Below are 11,628 nucleotides of genomic sequence, written 5' to 3'. Positions count from 1 at the left end.
TGGGACTATTTTCTGCAGCGGATGAATCCACACACTCTTGTGAATCACAGACAGGATGTGATCCAGATGCTAATGCTAACGCTAACCTGTGTGTGTCTGCAGCGTGTCCGTCGGGTCAGTTTAAGGCGGGGTCAGGACCAGGTGAGTGCAGCCGGTGTCCAGACAGGAGCAACACGCTGATCCCAGGCTCCGCCTACTGCCTCTGTCACCATGGTTACCACCGGGCCGACTCCGACCCGCCGCACGCCGCCTGCACACGTAAGACTTTAGTTCTCTTTTTATGTCCAGGTGGAGGTGTGCTGCTGTTTCCCATCATGCAACGCTCCTCCCAGTCCTCACAATAAGATTTACATATTTTAAAACACACACACACACACACAAACACACACACACACACACACACACACACACACACACACACACACACACACACACACACACACACACACACACAAACACACACACACACACACAAACAACGACAGACAGACAGGCACACACACACACACACACACAAACAAACAGACAGACAGACAGACAGGCACGTACACACACACAAACAAACAAACAGACACACACACACACACGTGTGCATAAGAAGTAAATCACCTGCCTGTGAGTCTAAACTCGGGGCTTCTGGGCAACACACTTGACCTCTGACCTCCGCACCTCTGACCCCCAGGCCCCCCCTCTGCTCCGCATTGTGAGATCAGATCAACGACAGCAGACTCTGGAGTGGAGCAACCGCTGGACCGAGGAGGACGAGGAGACCTGAACTACAGAGTCCTCTGCTCCACCTGTGGGACCGCATCCAAGGTACAGCACCAGGACCAGCTGGACCAGGTAGACCAGGTAGACCACTGAGACCAGGTAGACCACGCAGCTAGACCAGGTAGACCACCACTGAGACCAGGTAGACCACACCCACTGAGACCAGGTAGACCATGACCACTAGACCAGGGTAGACCATGAGACCAGGTAGACCACTGAGACCACACCACCGAGACCACGTAGACCAGGTAGACCACAGACCAGGACCACTGAGACCAGCTAGACCAGGTAGACCAGGTAGACCACGTAGACCAGGACCACTGAGACCAGGTAGACCAGGTAGACCATGTAGACCAGGTAGACCACTGAACCACGTAGACTAGGTAGACCACTGAGACCACGTAGACCACCGAGACCACGAGACCACTGAGACCAGGTAGACCACGAGACCAGGACCACTGAGACCAGCTAGACCACGTAGACCAGGACCACTGAGACCAGCTAGACCAGCTAGACCAGTAGACCAGGACCACTGAGACCAGGTAGACCATGTAGACCAGGTAGACCAGGTAGACCAGGTAGACCAGGACCACTGAGACCAGGTAGACCACGTAGACCAGGACCACTGAGACCAGCTAGACCACGTAGACCAGGACCACTGAGACCAGCTAGACCAGCTAGACCACGTAGACCAGGTAGACCAGGACCACTGAGACCAGGTAGACCAGTAGACCAGGTAGACCAGGTAGACCAGGACCACTGAGACCAGGTAGACCATGTAGACCAGGTAGACCACGTAGACCAGGACCACTGAGACCAGCTAGACCACGTAGACCAGATAGACCAGGACCACCAAGACCAGGTAGACCAGGACCATGTAGACCAGGTAGACCAGGACCAGCTAGACCACGTAGACCAGGACCACGTAAACCAGGACCACTGAGACTAGCTAGACCAGGTAGACCAGCTGACCAGGTAGACCAGGACCACTGAGACCAGCTAGACCAGGTAGACCACGTAGACCAGGACCACTGAGACCAGGTAGACCAGGTAGACCAGCTAGACCAGGTAGACCAGGACCACTGAGACCAGCCACGTAGACCACTTAGACCAGGACCACTGAGACCAGGTAGACCAGGTAGACGCTAACCAGGACCAGCTAGACCAGGACCACTGACCAGGTAGACCAGGTAGACCAGGACCACTGAGACCAGGTAGACCAGGACCACGTAGACCAGGTAGACCACGTAAACCAGGACCACTGAGACCAGCTAGACCAGGTAGACCACGTGACGAACCAGAACCAGTGAGGTGGACCATTAAGGAACAGGTGCCGGTCCAGTCTCCTCCCCTGACTCCACCCCCTCCTGTGTCCTCCTCAGGGATTGGTCGGTTCCTGTTCTCCGTGTGATGACAGCGTCCTGTACCGTCCGGCGCAGCGTGGTCTGACTCAGCGCCGCGTCTCTGTGTGGGGACTCCGCCCCCAAACCAAGTACATCTTCACCGTCCAATCACTGAACGGCGTCTCTGCTCTCAGCCAATCAGAGCCGGCCTCCGACAGAGTCAACGTCACCACCAGCAGAGACGGTACGTCACATCCTGTCTGACATGCCATACGTACACTACATTACCCAGAAGGCCTTTCAGACCACAGTGAAGGCTGTGTTCTACTAAACTAACGTTTCTAATGAATTATGAATTATGTGATGGATCCACTTCATTTCTCCTTTTAATAAATAATTAATATAAATGATTTATTAGGTTAAAACAGGACTTTATGCCAGTTTGTGGTTTTATTAATTAAATTCATTAAAATAATTTAAATTCACTAAGATAGAAAAAGAAAATCTTTGCAGGTAAAATTACAAAAACTGATTTTAAATATTTATTTTAAATATGTGGATGATGAAACAAACTGTACATTCAGCTTCACTTATTAATGTTATTTTTAATGAATCATTCTGTAGTCAAACAGCTTCTAAGCCCCGCCCACTAAGACGTGATTGGAGATTTGTAGTTCTGAATGTGTAGTTCTAATAACTTAATAATCACATACAATTCAATATCAATCATATCATTAATAATAATGGTTATAATAACTCTAGTAATAATATTACTATTAATCATACTAATAATATAATAATAACGTGTGTGTGTGTGTGTGTGTGTGTGTGTGTGTGTGTGTGTGTGTGTGTGTGTGTGTGTGTGTGTGTGTGTGTGTGTGTGTGTGTGTTCCTCCTCCAGTGTCGGGTCTGAGGAGGGTTCGGCGGCCTCAGAGTCCAGTCTGTCTCTGGAGTGGAATGTTCCAGTTCTGCAGAACCAGTTCCAGATCCTGGACTACCAGCTCCGCTACCGCCCCAAGGTACACACACACGCACGCACATACACATATACACACACACAGACACACACACACGCACGCACATACACATATACACGCACACACACACAGTTCTGATCTGACGGGCTATGATGTAACGGATGATGTCATCAGGACGGCGAGGAGGCGGGTCAGTGGCAGTACGTGTCCAGCAGGTCTTCTTCGGTGGTGGTGACGGGGCTCCAGCGGGCCGTCAGGTATCAGGTTCAGGTCAGAGGTCGATCTCAGGACGGATACGGATCATTCAGTCCAGAGAGCAGCTTCTACACACTGCCTGATGGTGAGACAGCTCTCTGTCTGTCTGTCTGTCTGTCTGCCTGTCTGTCTGTCTGCCTGCCTGTCTGTCTGTCTGTCATATGTGTGTATATACAGCGGGTAAAATAAGTATTGAACACGTCATCATTTTTCTCAGTAAATATATTTCTAAAGGTGCTATTGACATGAAATGTTCACCAGATGTCGGTAACAACACAAGTAATCCATACATACAAAGAAAACCAAACAAATACGTTCAGAAATTAAGTTATGTGTAATAAAATGGAATGACACAGGGAAAAAGTATTGAACACGCTTACTGAAATGTATTTAATACTTGGTACAGAAGCCTTTGTTGGTAATGACAGCTTCAAGACGCCTCCTGTATGGAGAAACTAGTGGCATGCATTGCTCAGGTGTGATTTTGGCCCATTCTTCCACACAAACAGTCTTCAGATCTTGAAGGTTCCGTGTTCCTCTTCTATGAACTCTGATCTTTAGTTCTTTCCATAGAGTTTCTATTGGATTCAGGTCAGGTGATTGGCTGGGCCATTCTAGCAGCTTTACTTTCTTTCTCTGAAACCAATGGAGAGTTTCCTTGGCTGTGTGTTTGGGGTCATTGTCTTGCTGAAATGTCCACCCTCGTTTCATCTTCATCATCCTGCTAGATGGCAGCAGATTTTTATCAAGAATGTCTCGGTACATTTTTCCATTCATCCTTCCTTCAATTATATGAAGTTTGCCAGTGCCGTATGCTGAAAAACAGCCCCACACCAGGATGTTCCACCTCCAAACTTCACTGTTGGTCTGGTGTTTTTGGGGTGATGTGCAGTGCCATTTGACCTCCAAACATGGTGTGTATTATGGCCTCCAAAGAGTTCCATGTTGGTCTCATCTGACCAGACTATATTCTCCCAGTATTTCACAGGCTTGTCTAAATGTTGTGCAGCAAACTTTAAACGAGCTTCAACATGCTTTTTCTTCAGCAGTGGAGTCTTGCGTGGTGAGCGTTCATACAGGCCACGGTGGTTGATGCATTACTTATTGTTTTCTTTGAAACAATTGTACCTGCTGATTCCAGGTCTTTCTGAAGCTCTCCACTAGTGGTCCTTGGCTCTTGGACAACTCTTCTGATAATTCTTTTCACTCCTCTGTCAGAAACCTTGCGAGGAGCACCTGGTCGTGGCCGGTTTATGGTGAAATGATGTTCTTTCCACTTCCGGATTATGGCCCCAACAGTGCTCACTGGAACATTGAGAAGTTTAGAAATCCTTCTGGAACCAATGCCATCAGTATGTTCTGCAACAATAAGGTTGTGAAGGTCTTGAGAGAGCTCTTTGCTTTTACCCATCATGAGATGTTTCTTGTGTGACACCTTGGTAATGAGACACCTTTTTATAGGCCATCAGTTGGGACTGAACCAGCTGATATTCATTTGCACTGACAAGGGGCAGGACTGCTTTCTAATCACTGATAGATTTCAGCTGGTGTCTTGGCTTTCCATGCCTTTTTGCACCTCCCTTTCTTCATGTGTTCAATACTTTTTCCCTGTGTCATTCCATTGTATTACACATAACTTAATTTCTGAACTTATTTGTTTGGTTTTCTTTGTATGTATGGATTACTTGGGTTGTTACCGACATCTGGTGAACATTTCATGTCAATAGCACCTTTAGAAATATATTTACTGAGAAATATGGTGACGTGTTCAATACTTATTTTACCCGCTGTATGTATATATGGATCATGAGTTATTGTTATCAGAAAACAACGTGATCAGAGATCTACAGTTCCTTCTGCTCCTTTTATCATCTGATCTGATCGGATGTGATCAGTGACTTATTGATCTTTGGCTCCTCCTTCATGTTCTCCAGTGTCTCTGTTCTAACGTTCCTCTCTTGGTTCTCTGAAGGTGTTGGTTCTCACCTGGTGGTGACGGCGGTTCTCGTCTCTTTGGGGGTTCTGATGCTCATCGCCGTGGCGATCCTGGCTCTGTACTGTCACCGGTAAGAGTGTGTGTGTGTGTGTGTGTGTGTGTGTGTGTGTGTGTGTGTGTGTGTGTGTGTGTGTGTGTGTGTGTGTGTGTGTGTGTGTGTGTGTGTGTGTGTGTGTGTGTGTGTGTGTGTGTGTGTGTGTGTGTGTGTGTGTGTGTGTGTTCAGGATGCTCCCTCCCTGCAGCAGAACAATGGAACACTGACCTCAGGTCCAGACACACACAGAGACACACACACACAGACAGACACACAGACAGACACACACACACACACACACACACACACTCAGCAGGGTGGGACACGTTGACTATATTCAGACGGAGAAACTCGACACTCTGAGAGAAGATGAAGAGATACGGACAGATAATAACATTCCTGAGGGGGGCTGTGTATGTGTGTGTGTCTTGGGAAATAAAGAATTTTGCAGCTAGTAAAAAACTAAAGTCTACTTCTGTCTGTCTCTCTCCTGTCTGTCCGTCTCCTGTCTGTCTGTCTCTCTCTCCTGTCTGTCTGTCTCTCTCTCCTGTCTGTCCGTCTCCTGTCTGTCTGTCTGTCTCTCTCCTGTCTGTCTGTCTCCTGTCTGTCTGTCTGTCTCTCTCCTGTCTGTCTGTCTGTCTCTCTCCTGTCTGTCTGTCCGTCTCTCTCCTGTCTGTTTGTCTCTCTCCTGTCTGTCTGTCTCTCTCTCCTGTCTGTCTGTCTGTCTCTCTCCTGTCTGTCTCTCTCCTGTCTGTCTGTCTCTCTCCTGTCTGTCTGTCTGTCTCTCTCCTGTCTGTCTGTCTGTCTGTCTGTCTGTCTGTCTGTCTGTCTGTCTGCCTGTCTGTCTGCCTGTCTGTCCTGCAGCAGGAGAGTGAAGGACTCTGAGATGAGTGATAAGAGTGGACACTACCAGATGGGACAGAGTGAGTTTCAGTTCCACCAATCAGATTGTTCTACTGTTCAGTCACATGATGATGATGATGATGGTGATGATGATGGTGATGATGATGATGGAGTGATGTTGTTGCCGTAGCGATGAAGGTGTACATCGACCCGTTTACCTACGAGGACCCCAACGAGGCGGTGAGGGAGTTCGCTAAAGAGATCGAGGCGTCCTTTGTGAAGATCGAGGAAGTGATCGGAGCAGGTGAGAGTCGTGTTTTCACCTGGAGACGTTTTAGGAACCTTAAGGAACCTTTAGAGGAACGTTTATCAATCTAGAGATCCGTTATTGTTGAACAATTTATGATCTCTAAAACTTTAGAAGAACACAGGAACCTTTTTAGGTACTTTGAGAAACTTTAGAAGAACACAGGAACCTTTTTAGGTACTTTGAGAAACACAGAAAGAACACAGGAACCTTTCTAGGTACTTTGAGAAACTTGAGAAGAACACAGGAACCTTTTCAGGTACAACACTGAAACCTGTGGAGGAACTTTTTAAGGGATCTTCTAGGAAGCCATGGCTTTTTATGGAGCCTCTGAAACCTACAAACCTTTTAAGGAACCTTTTAGGCTCAGCTTTGTAGTCACTTTTAAGGAACCCGGGAAAGGAGCTTTTAGAAACTTTGGGGACTTTAAAGGAAGCATGAATCAAATCCAAGAATTATCTGAGGAACTTTTCTGGATCTTTGAGAAACCTTTTAAGAACACAGAACCTTAACGGTACTTGACTGGAATCCAAGAACCTCGGGGGGAACTTCTTTAGGAAGCTTTTGGGAATCCATGAACCTTTAAGGATCCTTTTCTAAAACCTGCGTCGCTCAGAAGGAACCCGGTTATTGTTTTGATAACTTTGGAACATGGGGACAATTTAGGAACATTTCAGGATATTTGAGAAACTTAAAGAACTTTAAATATAAGAAACTTTAGTCACTTGTGACCAAGATTATTTTGAGGAACTTTTTAAGAACCTTTAGAGGAACCTCTTGTGAATGAAGGAATCTAGACTTTTATTTTGTAAAGTCCGCTATGAGAACCCTGAAAGGTGAACCTGTGTTCACGCTGTAAAAACATCAGAACAAGAACCCTGTTTTATTAAAAGTAAACACTGTGTGTGTGTGTGTGTGTGTGTGTGTGTGTGTGTGTGTGTGTGTGTGTGTGTGTGTGTGTGTGTGTGTGTGTGTGTGTGTGTGTGTGTGTGTTGTGAGGTGAAGACGTGTTGTTTGAATGTTGGAATGTTAATGAGCCTTAAAGGAACAGTACACCTCTCCAGTATTATTATACTTATATATAAGGTGTGTTTATTAGTTGTGGAATGATAGTAATAAATAATAATATTTATATATATATATATATATATATAAATATATAAAAATTATAAATAAACATTACAGTGACAATAACATATTTAGTTGTAGACAGTTTTATCATTAAAGCATTGACAAAATACACAAATTCTGTCAAAACTCACCTGGACAGGTGTTTTTTTATATGTTGATATTCTAATGATAAACCCCTTTCATGTACCTGTCCAGGTGAGTTTGGACAGGTGTGTTGTAATACTTCATATTTACCTGTCCAGGTGAGTTTGGCGAGGTGTGTCGAGGTCGTCTGAGGGTCCCGGGCCGGAAGGAGAACTACGTGGCGATCAAGACGCTGAAGGGCGGGTACACAGACAAGCAGAGGCGGGACTTCCTGTCGGAGGCGTCCATCATGGGTCAGTTCCAGCACCCCAACATCATCCACCTGGAGGGCGTCATCACCACCTCCTGTCCCGTCATGATCCTCACCGAGTTCATGGAGAACGGAGCTCTGGACAGTTTCCTGAGGGTGAGACGGGCAGCAGTGACAACGTGTCTCACAATCTCCTTCCACCCGTCTGTGTCTCACAACCGACCCGTCTGTCTCTGCAGGTGAATGACGGACAGTTCACCACCATCCAGCTGGTGGGAATGCTGCGTGGGATCGCTGCCGGCATGAAGTACCTGTCTGTCATGAGCTTCGTCCACCGAGACCTGGCAGCTCGCAACATCCTGGTCAACTCCAACCTGGTCTGTAAGGTGAGACTGTCTGCCCAGCTGTCTGTCTGATCGCCTGTCTGTCTGACCGCCTGTTTGTCTGCCCTCCTGTCTACCTGCCCACTTATCTTTGTGCCCTCCTGTTTGTCTGTCTCCCTGCCCTCCTGTTTGTCTGTCTCCCTGCCCTCCTGTCTCCCTGCCCTCCTGTCTACCTGTCTCCCTGCCCTCCTGTCTCCCTGCCCTCCTGTCTCCCTGCCCTCCTGTCTGTCTGTCAGAGTGCTGTAACTGTCTCTGTGTCTTCAGGTGTCAGACTTTGGTCTCAGCAGGTTCCTGACTGAGAACTCTTCTGACCCGACGTACACCAGCTCTCTGGTGAGTCATCTGATTACCCATGATGCTCCTTGTTAATACAGAAGAAGTGTTGTACTTTATTGCTCCGTTTTTAAACTTCTGGTTGATATTATGTTGATTTTGTTCCCGACTCTCCTTAAAAACACTGAGGTGTAGCTTCACCTGACTAATTGATTGGTGCTAATGAATCAATGGCAGATCAAACAGGTGGAGTCCCTCAGGGTTCCGTTATCGGTCCTCTGTTCTTCTATAGGAGTTCTGCTGTTCACAGGGTGTTCCCACTATGCTTTTACTTTGAAAGACTCTGTCTCGTCCTCAGGGAGGGAAGATTCCTATTCGGTGGACGGCCCCTGAAGCCATCGCCTACAGGTGAGTCCCGGTACTGCAGGTTGTAATTTGTAGTCCTGTGAGCGTAGCAGGATACGTATCCGTGCGTTTAATGTTTCTTATGTCGTTAATGGAAGTGATCGTTTCAGGAAGTTCACCTCAGCCAGCGACGCGTGGAGCTACGGCATCGTCATGTGGGAGGTGATGTCATACGGAGAGCGGCCATATTGGGACATGAGCAACCAGGACGTAAGAAAAACTACAACCACGTTTAACCCTTTAATGTCTGAATAACAAAAAACCTGAAAAACTACAACCACGTTTAACCCTTTAATGTCTGAATAACAAAAAACCTGAAAAACTACAACCAAACCCTTTAATGTCTGAATAACAAAAAACCTGAAAACTACAACCACTTTAATGTCTGAATAACAAAAAACCTGAAAAACTACAACCACGTTTAACTCTTTAATGTCTGAATAACAAAAAACCTGAAAAACTACAACCACGTTTAACTCTTTAATGTCTGAATAACAAAAATGAAACCAGAGGTCTCAAATAAAATATATAGATCAGCTGTTTAATAAATATATAGATCAGCTGGTTAATAAATATATAGATCAGCTGTTTAATAAATATATAGATCAGCTGGTTAATAAACATATAGATCAGCTGGTTATCAGAAAAATCACAACCTCCTGTCTCTCTGCTCTCCCTCCTGTCTCCCCTGCCTGTCTCTCCTCCTGTCTCTCTCCCCTCCTGTCTCACCCCCCTGCCTGTCTCTCTCTCTGTCAGGTGATTAACGCCATAGAGCAGGACTACCGTCTCCCCCCTCCCCCCGAGTGTCCCGCCTCCCTCCACTCTCTCATGTTGGACTGTTGGCAGAAGGAACGGGCCAATCGGCCGAGGTTCTGTGACGTGGTGTCGTCTCTCGATAGGCTGATCCGAAACCCCGCCTCCCTGAAGGTGATGCTCCCAGAGGGCCACAGGTGAGAGTCCTGAAGCTCCGACCAGTGAGGTCGTCTCTGAACCGGTGACTCCGTTTAGTCCGGATGAACATCAGAGTGCTGACGTGGTCGTCATGACGACACGCGTTGGACGTTTTGAAGCCTCCAGTTCAACAAATTGTCAGAAGCCATGTTGGTTTATATCAACCAGTGAACAGGAAGTGACCGTATATGGAGGTCCTGATAGGCCTTTGTGCTGGGTTCACAGACCGACTCTCTCTTTGGTAAAACCAGGACCGGATGTGTCCTAGCAACGACCCGGTACCCGTGTATACACATATACATGTATGTGTGTGTGTGTGTGTGTTTGCTGCAGTCATACATGTATTGATGATTGGCAGGTGTGGAATGTCATTAATGCACCAGCTGCTGGAGGTCAGGGGTTACCATGGAGACGGTTACACACACACAACACACACACACACACACACACACACACACACACTCACACAGGGTGTGGGGGCGGGGCTAGTGGGGCAGCCAGCTGTGTGATTGACAGCTATTTATACAGACAGACTTGTTTACATGAGCAGGTGGAGAACGGTTCACATTCCTGGATTAAAGATCCGGGTGAAGCAATATCCTGTCTGTCTGTCTGTCTCTCTGTCTGTCTGTCTGTCTGTCTGTCTGTCTGTCTGTCTGTCTGTCTGTCTGTCTGTCTCTCTGTCTGTCTGTCTGTCTCTCTGTCTGTCTGTCTCTCAGTCTGTCGTCCTGTGGTTCCGTCTCATGAAACCTGTCTGTCTGTCTCCCTGTCTGTCTCTCAGCGGGTCCCAGGCTCTGTTGGACCAGCGTGCCCCCCGTCCCTGTCGTCCTGTGGCTCTGTCTCTGAGTGGCTCCGGGCCATAAAGATGGAGCGCTACGAGCAGAGCTTCCTTCAGTCGGGGTTCTCCAGCCTGGAGGTGGTGTCTCAGCTCAACACCGAGTAAGAGCCGCTCTGTATATACACGTATATACAACGTGTATACAACGTGTATACAACGTGTATACTCTACATGTACGTGGTATTTATATATAAATATGTTCTCCGTCTGTTTCCATAGCGACCTGCTCAGAGTGGGCGTGACCCTCGCCGGACATCAAAAGAAGATCCTCTCCTCCATCCAGACGCTCCGGGTCCACAAAGCCCCGCCCACTCTGCTCTACTGACCAATCACAGCCCCCCCATACCACTACACACTCAGGAGGACGCTGAGCCACGCCCACTGTGTTTTCACCAGTGAACATTTCTGGGGTTCAGGAGTTAAAACCAATGATGAACCAATGAGACTGTGACGTTTCAGAAGCACAAAACAAAGACTGACCTCTGACCCTCATAATGTTTGATTCAGGTGAAACAGGACTCCACCTCCATGTTAATCCAACCAATCAGAGTTGACCACATCAGCCTCCACCTACTCAGCCAGGTGTTTTATAATCCGCTCCAAACACCTGGACTCACCGGCCAATCAGCATTCATTGCACTTATGGGACAGAGATGTTTTAACTGCCCCTTTGGCCCGCCCACTTCATAAAAGCAGAGCTGTGATTGGTTCCCAGCCGGGTCCGTCAAACAGAAACCCCAGGTTGGTTCTGGTTCTGCTGGATGTGGATCCTCCTTTAGGATCTAAA

General features: G+C 47.4%; 1 pseudogene; it reads left to right on the top strand.

The window, feature by feature from the left end:
- Nucleotides 1-102: 102 nt before the first annotated feature.
- Nucleotides 103-11,177, top strand: LOC129116545 (ephrin type-B receptor 4b-like; annotated as a pseudogene).
- Nucleotides 11,178-11,628: the final 451 nt, after the last annotated feature.

This window comes from Anoplopoma fimbria, unplaced genomic scaffold (assembly GCF_027596085.1).
Source record: "Anoplopoma fimbria isolate UVic2021 breed Golden Eagle Sablefish unplaced genomic scaffold, Afim_UVic_2022 Un_contig_8850_pilon_pilon, whole genome shotgun sequence".
Taxonomy (NCBI): domain Eukaryota; kingdom Metazoa; phylum Chordata; class Actinopteri; order Perciformes; family Anoplopomatidae; genus Anoplopoma; species Anoplopoma fimbria.
The sequence above is the reverse complement of the archived record's forward strand: the minus strand, read 5'-3'. Positions and strand labels throughout refer to the sequence as shown.